Source organism: Alligator mississippiensis, chromosome 2, assembly GCF_030867095.1.
Source record: "Alligator mississippiensis isolate rAllMis1 chromosome 2, rAllMis1, whole genome shotgun sequence".
NCBI lineage: Eukaryota > Metazoa > Chordata > Crocodylia > Alligatoridae > Alligator > Alligator mississippiensis.
In genome coordinates, this window is record NC_081825.1 from 296427098 (window position 1) to 296440226 (window position 13129).

Sequence of the window (13129 nt, forward strand, 5' to 3'; positions counted from 1 at the left end):
GAAGATTTGAGAGAGGGCAAAATTGCCCAATTTGGCTATCAAATGAATCTCAGGAAAAGAAATCTGCTCACAAACATGAACACGTTTGGAAAGCAATGCCTAGCTTTTTCTGTAAATGATTTATTATTAAATTATTTGCTAACCGTACAGTCATCTGGAGAATTTCAACTGGAATATATTTCCAGAGAAAGCTATTTCAACCAACCTCGTTTTGCTACTTTTTGGAAAATCATATTGATTCTATGACATTTCCCCAGGGGAAAAAAAATATTTCAAAACAAAAAAAGATCATTTCAGACTATTTTGAAGCCTGGCACCAGATTTTTAAAGTTATGATTCAGATTTTTTGAGGATGTTCATGTTGATGTGATTCCTACATTACTTCAGGACATGGCAGCAGGAATAGGTGTGCATGACATTTCATGCTAGGTACGAACACAGAGATGTCTGGAAGGGAACTTCCACCTGCCAATAGTGCAGGCAACCACCTCAGAAAATCCCATTCATACATGTATTAAGCTCCATGGTTGAATTACTGCTTTTGTCCCTACAATTCCTATTTACTAAAACCTTTTAATTTCTAGTCTAAAAGCACTTGCTGGCAGGTCATATCCATTTGGACTCATGTCGGCATTGTCCTTTAGGTTTAAATAGCTCTTCTCCCTCCCTAGTGTTTGCCCCCCGATGTATTTATTAAGAGCAAAAGCATGTCTTCCACACCCTTTGTTTGCAAGGCTGAACAAGCCAGTTTCTTTTAGTCTTCTCTCCTGAGACAGGAGTCCCTGAGTAGCCTATCTCTGCACCTGCTCCAGTCTGAATTCGTCTTTCTTGGAACAGCATGACAAAAAATATTTGCAGTATTCAAGATGTGTGTGTGGGGGGAGGGTTTCCAGCACCTTGTGCAATGATCTCAACCCTTCACCTGTTGCTTCCTAGAAATACCTCATGCAATGCCCCCAAGAATCACACTTGTCATTTCTGCAGCACATTGCTGGCACATTTGCTATTGCTTCTGTCCCCAAAATCATTGTCCCCTTCCATACTGCTCACACCACCTAGCTTTGTATCACAGCAAAGGTTGCCCAAAGCTAGCGGCTGCTAGAAACCAGCGCAAGCAAAGAGAACGGGAAAAGAGAAGTCCTGCCTGCTGCCACCTCATGTACTTCTCCCTTTCTAGTGCAAGCGATGCCCAGTGGGAGATGTAACTTAATAATTTTGGAGAAGGGGCGGGGAGAGGAACCAAGACAAATCAAATTCTATTGAGCTGTTTGCTAGGAAATCAGCATCCGTGTCCTTTGACGGGGCCGTGCATTACTTTCACTGTGTCTTTCCCATTGCATAAGGTACTGTAAGAGTGATGTTGTAGCCATGATGGTCCACAGATTATGAGAGAAGCAAGGATTTCTTTGGGTGACATCTTTTATTGGACCAATTGTGCAGTAGAGTTAGACCAGCTTTTGAATGCAAGGCATTCTTTGGCAGGTCGCTGATAAATATCTTGTGTTCGAAAGCTGGTCTAACTCTACTACACAATTGGTTTAATAAAAGAGAATAGCCCAAAGAAAACCTTGCTATTGCATAAGAAAATACACAAAAAGCCTGTTTTAAGAGAAAGTCTGTTAGTGGTTTTAGTTAGAGGAAAGGACGACAAGGAGACTGTGACATGTTAGAGCAGGGGTGTCACTGAGGATGTGTCTACACTTCTTCTGAGGTATGCCTAGGAGCACCTCTACGAAGCAGGCCCTGCTTGCTCTTTCACCTTCCACCCATGTTAAATCCTGGAAATAAAACAATAGCACACCGCACACAGCAGATCCGGTGCCTCACTCTGGGGAGTTGGTGCACATGGATAGGTGGGCCATGCTCCCTGCAGAGTGCAGAAGCTGGGTAGACGTGAACATTTAGCTCCACTGATGACTTGCATTAGGGAAATATTTTATATTGTCCAACCCATCTAGAATGCAATCTTTTGGACTACACACACACATACACAGACTTAACTATGGCACCTAGACTACTTAGCTGGTGCTGCTGAAGGAAGACAGTCTGGTGGGACTTGAGAGAGGCAGGTTTACTTCCCTTCTCCACCATGTGGCATTGGAAAGGCATGGCCACCTCCCACGTGTAAACCCAGAACAAGGCTCCCCTTCATGGAGTATTAAATTCATGATCTCGAGCAGGATTTCCAAGCAATGCAAAGACATTGCAAGAATGGTAAGGTTGAAACACCAAGCCCTCAAAAAGTAGAAAAAGCCAAGTGTGCATCTGCAGATGGTGCAGCACAACTAACTGAAGTACTCCAGATGAGGCCAAAAACCTAACAAGGTTGTAAACGAGGTTTGATATTTATATGGATAATGAGGCTACCTCGAGTTATTAGAATTCCCACCACCAAACAATATTAACCTTTGGTCTTTAGTATTTTAGCCAATCACCAGCTACTGGAGATGAGATTGAGACCCAGTGTTGTCGAGAGGTCAGCCCACATCTTCCTATTGCTGGGGTTTCTTGCACTTTCCTCTGAAGCAACTGAAGCTGGACGCTTGTCCAAAGCAAGAGCCCAGACTAGATGGACTCTGGATTTCATCTGTTCTGGCAGTTCCTTCATGCCTCGGTTCAGCGGAGGTGGAGGTTGGTTCAGTTTTTTTTTTCCAAGATAGAGATCAAGCACAACAGGGATTTTAAACCACTGACTGTAAAGTACAATCTGTGCTGCCGGGGAAGGGATCTAATGGCTTTTTAGAGTTTCATTTCATATATCATTTAAGAGTCACTGCTGTATCAGGTCTTGCCATAAGCACAAAATGGAATGGGGCGGGGTTGGAAGTTGCGTTTTATCTAGTCCAGGAACATAGGAGCTTCATCACTGATTTTGCTTCCTTTGAGCCATGCTGACAGTGAGGTCACATTATTTAATGAAGAGAGGAAACACTGTGCAATGTAATTTTACTTGAAAACTCTGATCTGACTCATCTAAGTGCACTGGGCACCTGCCGTACTGAGGATTTCCAATGGCTACGTGCATTCTGTGCTGCATGGACAGCAAAGCCGTATGCAATCACAAAGGAAGAGACTTTGCTGGTTATCAGGTTCTGCACCAATCAGGCACAATGGACACCAGGACAACTTCATCTTCACTGAACCAGGCAGGCAGTAAAGGTCACATTTGTGTTGAGTACATTAACCTTAGAATAAACAGCCTTTCTGTCATTTGAAATGTAATTTCATGCTGATAGTAGAGTGGTTGTGTCATTGCTCTCCAAGCAGTAAGGGCAAAAAAATAAGTTATCAATCCAGGGCAGCGTGCACCACTGCAGACTGAGCCTTTGGCTTCTTGTGGCCTGTTGCCTTGAACTTAGCGGGGTGCAGAGCTGGTCAGAAATCAGAATTTCTGTCCTAGAGACAATCCAAATATTTCTAAATTTGATTTCATTCCAAAATCAAAACTGAAGGTGGGAACAGAAAAATGGTCATGGAAGATAAAGTTTTGGAAAGAATTGTTAGGAACGATCAAAGCACCGCGTTGCATCAAGTTTAGCATGCTGCTGCATCCACTTGAAGGAGTCTATGATGTGGCAGGAAAAGGAGCCCCACTCGGAAAAGGCCTCCAATTGCCGACCCCTGATTAGCCCGATGCTCCTGGCTATATAAAGCCTCCTATGGAAGCTGCCCAAGACAACAGTTCTTGCTGCCCTTGGACTGCCCTGTTGTCTCCTTGCTCCTATATCCCGATTCCAGATCTGATCACATGTTGCTGACCCTGCCTGGACTTCAACCTGTGCCTCTGCCTCATTACTCGGACTGGTTGCAGTTTGGCTCCCCCAGGTACTCGACCCGGCTTGACCCTGACCTTTCCTTGCGCGTTGTTCCAACTTCGATTTGGACTCTGACCCAGCTATCCCTCGGACTTGCAGCTAATCGGCTCACTTTAGCCACTAGGCAGACTGCCCAAGCCTTAGTGCGTAACAAAAATGAAATGACTGGCGCCTTGTGGAAAAAGGCTATCCATTTTGCGGAGGATTTGGTATTCTGAGATGTGCACTGGTTCTGATTTGGAATGAAAAGGAAACGCTTCAAAATTCATTGTGACAGATGTGTGGGCCGGGAGCGGTCCGAGGCCCTCGGGGGCGCGTGGCAGGCTGTGGCCAGCAGCCCTGGCACGTGGGTCGGGGAATGCAGGCCGGCGGGCTAGAATTAGGCATGGACACTTAGTGGTTGATTAAAGATTATTTTACTTACACCGAAGATGGTCGCGGTGCAGGCAGGAAAACTTGCTTGAGTTGCAGTTACAGACAGAAAAGAAGAGAGGCGGACAAGAGTTCCTTCCATGCGAACTCTAGCCCAATCTGGTTGAAGGCTCTAAACACGCGAGCCCGTCGTGTCAACCGAAGAAAACAACTCGGAGAAAGAGCTCTGGACACACTCACACGAAGTTTGCTAGGCTCCGTGGAACTTGTGCGCAGGGAAGGGGTTTGTTGAGGGATCATTCGGCGATGGGGAGAGGCCAGAGGTTGATCAGACCCCTGTAGCCTTCTCAAGGTATATGCTGGGTCCGATAGGCTTCGCAGTGCTTAGAGATCTTCACGAGATGTGAAGTTCTCCTCCTCCTGATAGTCGTGGAGTCCTCCAACTTGGGCGGAAACCACTCAAGCCTCTTATACGGCTAGCAAACCAATCGCTAGCTGCCACGTGGGAATAATTTAGAACTGGCCAATAGTGGGACACAAATTTGCATGCGGGTGGCGGGAACTCCTTTGCACCGGGGTTTTCTCTTTGCAACTAAGAAATGCACCCTGCAAAGAAAGCTCCGAGTGGCGGGAAATAATTTAGCAGTGCCGAAGCACACACAAACAAAATCACACCCTTGGGTTGTGACAACAGAGAAGAGAAGCTGGCTCCAAAGCTATCTGCATGGTAGACTGCTCAACAGGCCCAGAGAGCCAGTGGTCCCCAAGCCCAACAGTCTTGTATAATGGGCTGCAAAGTGAGCTGGCCAGAAACCTGCTTATCCAGTAGGATCCTGTTGGACTTCTGGATGTGCTCTGTTGGGACCTTACCCCCCCCCCCCCCAAAATCGAGCTGCTTCTGCAGACTGTTTCAGTTCTGATGAACTAGCAAATTCCAAAGAAAAGATGTTTCATTAGGATATTTCCACAGCCGTAACTCCCAGCATGGGGCCTGACCTGGGGCCCTTCATTACGAACGCATACCTCTCGCTCGCTCATCGAGTCTGTTATCTGACAGCAGTTGTAGAGAACTATTCTCTGTAGACCTACCACGGAGGGAAGAAATGCAACACGCTTCACACTCATGTCCCAAAAACAGGCCAGTAGTGGAAATTGGGAAAATCCAATCGATACTACTGGGAGCAACAAATATTCACAACACTATATATGGATAACTTCCACTAGCAAAAGACAAACCTGACAAATTCACTGCTATTCTCTATACCATTTTAAATATCTTAACGATGAACTATCCACAGGTATCAGTGCAAGACTCCTTGGTGCAACCACCTTTAGGAAATAAGCTGTGATCAGTTCTAGCTATATATAATCTGTTCTCTACTTCTTCCTCACCATCCAGCATGTAACCAGAAACATACCTCCACCATTGCTATTAGCATTCTTCTACATGGAAGGATTTTTCTACTTAGTACAATGTTGAGCTCAACATTTTAAAGATGACCCTGGAAAGCTTCCTAGATTATATATTTTCCTTTTTAATTTAGACCTAATCAAGAAGGCGGCAAAGATAGTTTGGTAGTTCAAGGACCAGGGCTGATCTATTAACAACGGTTGAATTATTCACACTTCCATAAAAAGCCATCGTAAATTATTCCAGCCTGCCAAAATATCTTTTTGCTCGCAGGCTATCAAACACAAGCCAACGGTGTACTTGAACAGCAGACACGCACAAGTGCATTGCATGATTCAATTCATCTGCCAAGCATCCAACATGCTACATGTTCTACTTAAAATAGGTTGGAAGAATGATCCATTACAACACAAGAGGCAAAAAAGGCAAAGAGTACTGCACGTTTGTGAAGTGATGTATGTGTTCAGCCTCCCATCCTTCAGTTGCTTTTCAGTAGTCCTCAAATGCCACAGTGAGGAATGACCTCATAAAAACCCATGTAAATAGCAAGTGTGAGTGATATCATCATGGCTGAGTAGTGCTACTAAATATTTGAGATTATGTATATGGTCCATTTACTATGTTCAAACTAAAAGTATATTTCAAGTATTTTACAGAGCACTACCCCTTAGCTCTGGCCTGCATATGTGGGAACAGAACAACAGGGACTTTGTCATGCACCAAGGGTTTTAATAGCAGAATGACTTCAAAATCAGGGGCATAACTGCCCCAGGGGGTTGGGGAGTGGAGTGACCGGGGCCACCACCCTGGGGACTGACTTGGCTGGGGGTACAAAAAACAGGCTGCTGCTCCAGATGCCTACTTAATCATTATGCTACTGTCATAAACATAAGAATAAAATGCCAAAAATGGCCTTGGTAACTGCTCCAAGATATACTTTGAAATGACTGCAGGAGATCCTATGCCAGTAGCTCTCAGCCAGGTTAGATTCCAATTCAGGGCACCCCTCCATAGCTTGTTTGTAATTTGGTGTCACCCCAATTGAGAACCACTGCTGTGCTGCCGCAGCTCACCCCAGTGCTTCTCAGCCGGGGAAGTGGCTGCAGCAGGAGCACCCACCCGTGCCTGCACTGAGCTTATCAGATAAGCTCAAAGCAGGCAGAAGCCTCTGCTTTTGCAGCATCCCTTCTTGGTATGCAGCCCCCAGCCCACCCACACTCCTGGGAAGAGAAGCACAGGAGGACAGTTTCCACCCGTCCTGTGAGCCTTTGTTTCCAGGAGGTACTGCATGGGGTCAGAGAGGGAAGGGCTGCGGCCAGACCTGCCTGCTTTAGATAACCCCAATGCAGGCAGGTGCACCTGATCCTGCCGCAGCCTCTCCCGGTCTGGCTGCGTATCAAGCACACTGCGCACCTCCACCGCACTACAGCAGCAGCAGCAGTGCTCACTCCGTGGACCAAGGGTTTTGTGGCACCCTGGTTGAGAACCACTGTCCTACATGGGTATTGCCCCTACTGCATGAGATATTTATTTTTTAATCCTGCAAATCTGTTTGTTCTTTTCTAGAATTACTAAGAACCACAACACCCACCCCCTAACACTTACATTTATAACCTATGTTGCTCCAATTTAGGCCTACACAGAGCCTATTGTCTCTTACAGGATTAACAATGGGTAAAATGTGCATTTCTAAAATGTTACTGACATTTAAACTGGTTGAAAAGAAAACACTAACTAGATTTTGATGTGCATTGTTTATCCCTGAAAAACAAGCCAAAATTGCTTCTGAAGTGTATTATTCTTGAAACATTTCCATTGCCTTTTTTCTTTTTTTTTGGAAAGTTTTCAGCAGAAAAGGAATTCGTTAAAAATTGAAATATGTGGTAAAAAATTAAACAGAACACTCAAATTGCAGGAAGCTCTTATCTGATCGCTTGCCATCCAGAAAGATGTAGTTCCACGTTCTCGAACTCTATCTTGGCCATGTAAAAAGTGAGCAGGTCCCCCTTTTGACTCAGTAGTACCATCCCCCTATGGAGGCAAACGCTCTTCTTTCCCACTTTCTAGTTCCTGCAGACAGTTTACCTGGGGGGGGGCGGGGGGGGAATGATATTTTTAAAGCATGGAATTAGATACCAGCCATTAAAATCGGGTTCAAAATGTATACAAATCAACCTTTTCTTCTGTAGTCAGTCACACGGTTTCAAAGTGATCCTATCGGCGAGTGACAAACTGAGACGTATGCCATTGCCACCGATTCTAAAATCAAATATACTTTCACCCATAAAGATTGCTCTCTGAAGAAATTAATTGCTCTGGGGCTTCTTCCGGTTCTGACACGGTCTCGTTAGAACTTCTACTTTTAACCCAGTATTCTTTTCTGTGAGCTGATTAAGACCTAAGAGTTATAGATCATATCTGCTTGCTTTAGGGGACAGTCATGAAATCATAAGAAAGCAGTAAGACGTTAAATGTTAAGGATACGTTTATAAGATCAATAAAGTGAAACAACTATGAAAAACATTAACTTTACATTATGGCAGTTAAGCAGAAACAAGAAAGGTTGCACGAGCGAATAGAAGATAATCAACTTCAGACTCGTGCGATATTGCAGGATGCCGCACCGGTCACAAATCAGAACATAATAATATTCTATTTTCGATCATTCTTTTGGTCTAGGCAGCCCGTGAAAGATCTAGGAGCATTTCCTGTGATACTTAGGGACACATTTAAAATGCAGTTTTGCAATTTTTGCGGAAACTGCAAAAAACAGCGACCTCTGTGATTGCCGCAAAGAATGGCATTGGCCGCGGTTTCCCAGGAAATCAACCAAAAAAACCATAATAAAAAAAATGCTGGCTTCCCAGTGGGAGCCAGGGGTCCCTGCTGCCACTGCAGCCTGCCTGGGAGCTGGCGCAGCAGCACGAAGGGCAGCATCCAAAACAGCAGCTGCCACCAATCCGTGCCGAAGGGCAGGGCCGCACAAGGGGTAGCCAGCAATCAAGATGGTGGCCTCCCCCTCGTCCCTAATTCCCCCGGAGGCCTCTCCATCATCAGTGCCAAGGGGGCAGGGCCACCATGAAATGACTGTGAAACGCTCTTCGGGCCACGACCAAGCCACTAAAATTGCTCTCTCTCTCCATGAATTAGGTAGGTCCCTAGTAATAATGATGAACTACATCAGCAGGGGCCAGCATTTTTGGCAGGCACGCCACAAATTCATCCTGCAACCTTCCCAAATGCTGCTTCAATCGCTTTCCCCCGCCTGAACTGCTGCTCTGCTTTCTGCTCCCTGCCAAGTCTGCCACTGTAGTGCCTGTCCTCTCTCTGGTCTTCCATGTGCTACACACAGATTGACCATGCCAATTGTGGCACGTGTGACAGGTTGGCCAGAACTACATGATCCTGCAGGTTGGCCTGAACTAGGTGATTTTTCAGGCATAACATGTTCTGGGAGATGCAAAGCAATGACCTAAAGTGACCGTATCTCACAGAATTAGGACATAGGTTTTTATCACTTATTTTTTTTAAAAATGTGTTCTCCTTTGTGTCTGAAAACTCAGAAAAGCACAAGCTTAGCTTCCAACGTGTTGTCTCAAGTCAATAAGAGTAGATGTATGCATACGTTTAAGCATTTTATTATGCATTTTGCTGGATCAGTGTCCAAAAAATTTAAATTGCATCTCCCGATGTGTGTGCACACAAGCCGGGATCACTGGAAGAAAGAACTAGTTAAGATTCAGGCAAAATGCACAGGCCAGTCACCGCATAAACAATATCCTACCAAGCAGGGGCAGACTTCCTCTGGTCACACCCCTCAAAAACCTGAGAAAAGTGCTCCATGGACCCTCCAGAACAGCAGCAGTAGATAGATAGTATGGGGCTTGATAGCACACAAGGACCTGCTTGTCAGGCTGTTTTCACCTCCCCGTACAGCATGATCTACACACAGATTACTTTTGCCACTGGCAAAAATCTCTAGGAGGTGACGGGTCGGGGAGGGAAATCCTTATGACCGTAATATGGTCAAACACGGATGCTGAATTGGCAGAATCCATGCGTGGCTTTGCCTTATTCTGGGATGAAGACCTGTCTATTGTCAACGAACCCCGGTTTAAATTCAAATTCAGCAGGAGAGACGTTTGCTGCAGCGAGTGTGCTTGGGTCAGGTGCTGCCTGTATCCCAGGTGTACAAGCTACTATCTCGGGATTGTTTAGTTATCGTGCCATTTGTGGGTGGCATTTAGACGAGCAAAAAAACAATGCCAAGCCTTCTCACCAGCCATCCTCACAATGTAATTGCTGGCAACTCTGTCCCTATCCTGTCAGGTCAGCGTACCCAACTCCTCCTTCACCGCACTCCCACTGGAGGAGCAAACAGCAGCACAGAAGAGGAACTGGATGTTAAAAGACAAGAAAGTTCCCTTTTAGTCTTGCTTGCTTGCTTCCAAAAGGGCCTCATCCGGTTTCCAGTGAAGTCAATGCCAGTAGCCCAGGATTGAGTCCTAAACATAATCTGTTTCTCAGTCTATATTCCATTATAGCTGGTTCTGCGAGCCTGTCTAAGCCCTGGTTGAAGGCATATCTAGGCTCCAACAGGTATATATAACCCCCAATGACTTCCATCGCCTGAATTCTGTCACCTCACAAAAATGCTGCAAAGTCCATCCATTTGGATGGACACTGGTGAGGAGTGAAGCAATGGAGGTGGGACTGGAGTCCAGCAACGATCGATGGGGTCGGTCACACGACTAAGCCATGAACTGACCCATGGTAGAGTGGGAGCAAAGAGAAAATGCAGCTTTTTTGGATCATTTTCTGTTTGATAAATCCTCCATTGCCACGTTTGCAGCTCTCTGTCAGACACCAGAGCTTTGGGCAAGCCTTTGCAGCAGAGTTTTATACCAAAATCTACATTGACTGCACAAAGCTGATTTACATCAGTCGAAAGCAACGGCTTTCAACCCATGGTCTGCAAACCCTGAGGAGTCTACAGACTGTGTCTAAGGGGTCCGCAAAAGATGGCTGTGATCAATCAAAAGTATGTGAATACCCACGCTTACAATTCAAAGGGGTGTGCACCGCCGTTCGAAATTTGCACCTCTTTCCAAAGGGGCCCGCATATATAAAAAGGTTGAAAACCACTATTCTAAAGAGACTCTGAGGAAGATGGTCATTAGCATTGACAACAAACGAGAATAACTGCTACCTTTTGTGCTTTCCTGGGCTCTCCTCGCCAAAAGGAAATTTTTCATTTCATCTGATACCAAACTGCCCCATGCATTTTCTTGTTACTGATCACAATTCAGACACCTTTTATGCTACTGACTATCCCAAATGCAGTTATGTTCAGCACTAGTTCACAACGGAAAATTGGGTACAATTCCCATTGCTGCAAACTGTCTACCTTATAAGGGCCAACAAAGACCAGAACTTATATGGTTATATGGGTTTACATGGTACAGGCTTTCCCCTGTGGCTAAATCCACCTCCATTTACATTCTGGACCACACATCTCAGCATGGCACATCTTTTCTTACAGACGGCACCACTGCTGCACAAAGAGATGCTAAGAAAACAGTGGCTGTTAATGGCAATTGTGTCAAACTAATCTCAGAACACATGGCTATATTTTATTATATAAGATCTCATGATAATTGAAGGCTGCATCAAGGGCAGGCGTCTAATTACTGCAATAAAAGAAATATTCACAGAACTCCTTTACCAGCTGCTATTTAAATAAGGATGGAAAAACCCAATTTTAAAATAAATTAGAAAGAAAATATTCAGTATACAAACTGCTTTCCTCCTATCTAAAAGAAGCTGGCTGGGATGGGCTATGCTTCAAAACTCATTTCCCATTCCTGCCTGGTATGACCTGGATGCATTGAATGGATTCAATTAGATGACAACACCGCGGTTCTGTAATGACTTTCATTTGCGGATCTTAATGTCTTTTTCCAAGCGATAATTCTCACAACTCTAGTGGGGTAAGCAAGTATTAGTACACCCATTTTATACGCAGGTGAACTGAGGTAGTTAAGTGTCCTGTGCTGCACTGTCAGCTCTAACACATGCATTCTGGAGGTCTTGAGTCATTTAGCTCTTGATGTAGCAAAACTCATACTTACTGTTTAAGCATGTGCTGTATTCAACAAAGAACACAGCAAGTGCTTATCCCCTCCAGAAGTTATGCATGTGCTTAAATATTTTACTGAATAGGGACAGCTGTCCAACAGACAGCCCATGGGCCGCATCCAGCCTCCAAGTTGTTACCCAGGAACCCCTGGGCTCCAGGTCTAGGCACTGCTCCCCTCACTGCTCCAGCTGGTGCTGCCACCAGAACCTCTGCATTTTGTCTCCCTCTTCCAGCATCTGGTTCCAGCTTCCCAGCCCTGGGGCAGAATGGCAGAGTCCATGGGGCTAAGGCATCCCATGATTGAGTAGGTCACAGGGACCCTGAGTGGCGTGGCATGGCATGGCATGGCATGGCATGGCATGGCATGGCATGGGGGCACCAGCATGGTACAGCAAGGGGGCACATAGTGCAGCATGTGAGGACAGTAGCACAGTGTAGGGAGAAGGAGCCCACCAAGTGGTACAACACATGCCCTCCCTAACATGGCACACAGATGGGAGGGGAATATTGGTGGAGGGCGTTCAGCCGCTGGTCACTCTGTTTGACAGACCTGCTTTAGATGACTAGAGAAAGGAGGAGGAAATGAATGACTCTAAAGAAAAACTTTGTCTAGAACCTGAAATAGTACGTATGCAAAAGTCTGTCCCAGCACTGAAATCATACTGTGCATACACTTCTGTGAACCTTTGCTTTTTGTAATTAGAACTTTACCACTTGGTGGGGAAAGAGATTCTTGCTCTGTCAACTCCTTCGGTTAAAAGAAGGAAAGCCCAGCATTTGTAAAGTGTTCCTACTTGTTAGGAAGGGAATCCAGGACAGAAATAGATGAGAGAACAGAAGTGCTGCATTAAAAATGTAAACCTGAATGTGCTCTTGCCCCACTTCGGAGGAAAAAGAATCAGTCTTGACTGATCAGTAAGTAAGAACTGATGTATGCATTAAGCCGCTCACTTGAAAGGTATCTAACCTGCCCTAGGATGCAAAAGCTATCAACCAACGTATTGGTGGATGCCTGGATATCTGAAAAGGACTGCAAGTGTCTTGTGTTAGTGGCGTGTACCCACACTTTTCCACTCGATACTGTGGCACAGTGAGCATCTGAACAGTTGTCTGGTACAGACATTACCACATGTACAACATCAGCTTGCACCACTCTTCCTTCCTCGTCCATTCACTGAGTTCCCTCTTTCCCACTCCCTTTCCTCTCACTATACAGTATTGTAGATGCTAGTTCACTTCATGCTGGCACTTATTGGAGGGAAAAAAACTCAGAACAGTTACAAATCTCAATAGTTTTTCTTTAATTTAATATGCAAATCACTCAATGGAAAATATCTGAAGTAGCTGCTGCTCCAAAAGAATGGGATTAGATCCCCCCTCCCCCCCAACCAC

The 13129-nt window shown here is 45.3% G+C and overlaps 1 protein-coding gene across 2 annotated transcripts in view; it reads right to left on the bottom strand.

The window, feature by feature from the left end:
• RTN1 (reticulon 1) overlaps nt 1–13129 on the bottom strand; it is a 262796-nt gene that overhangs the window by 204316 nt on the left and 45351 nt on the right. The window lies entirely within an intron of this gene.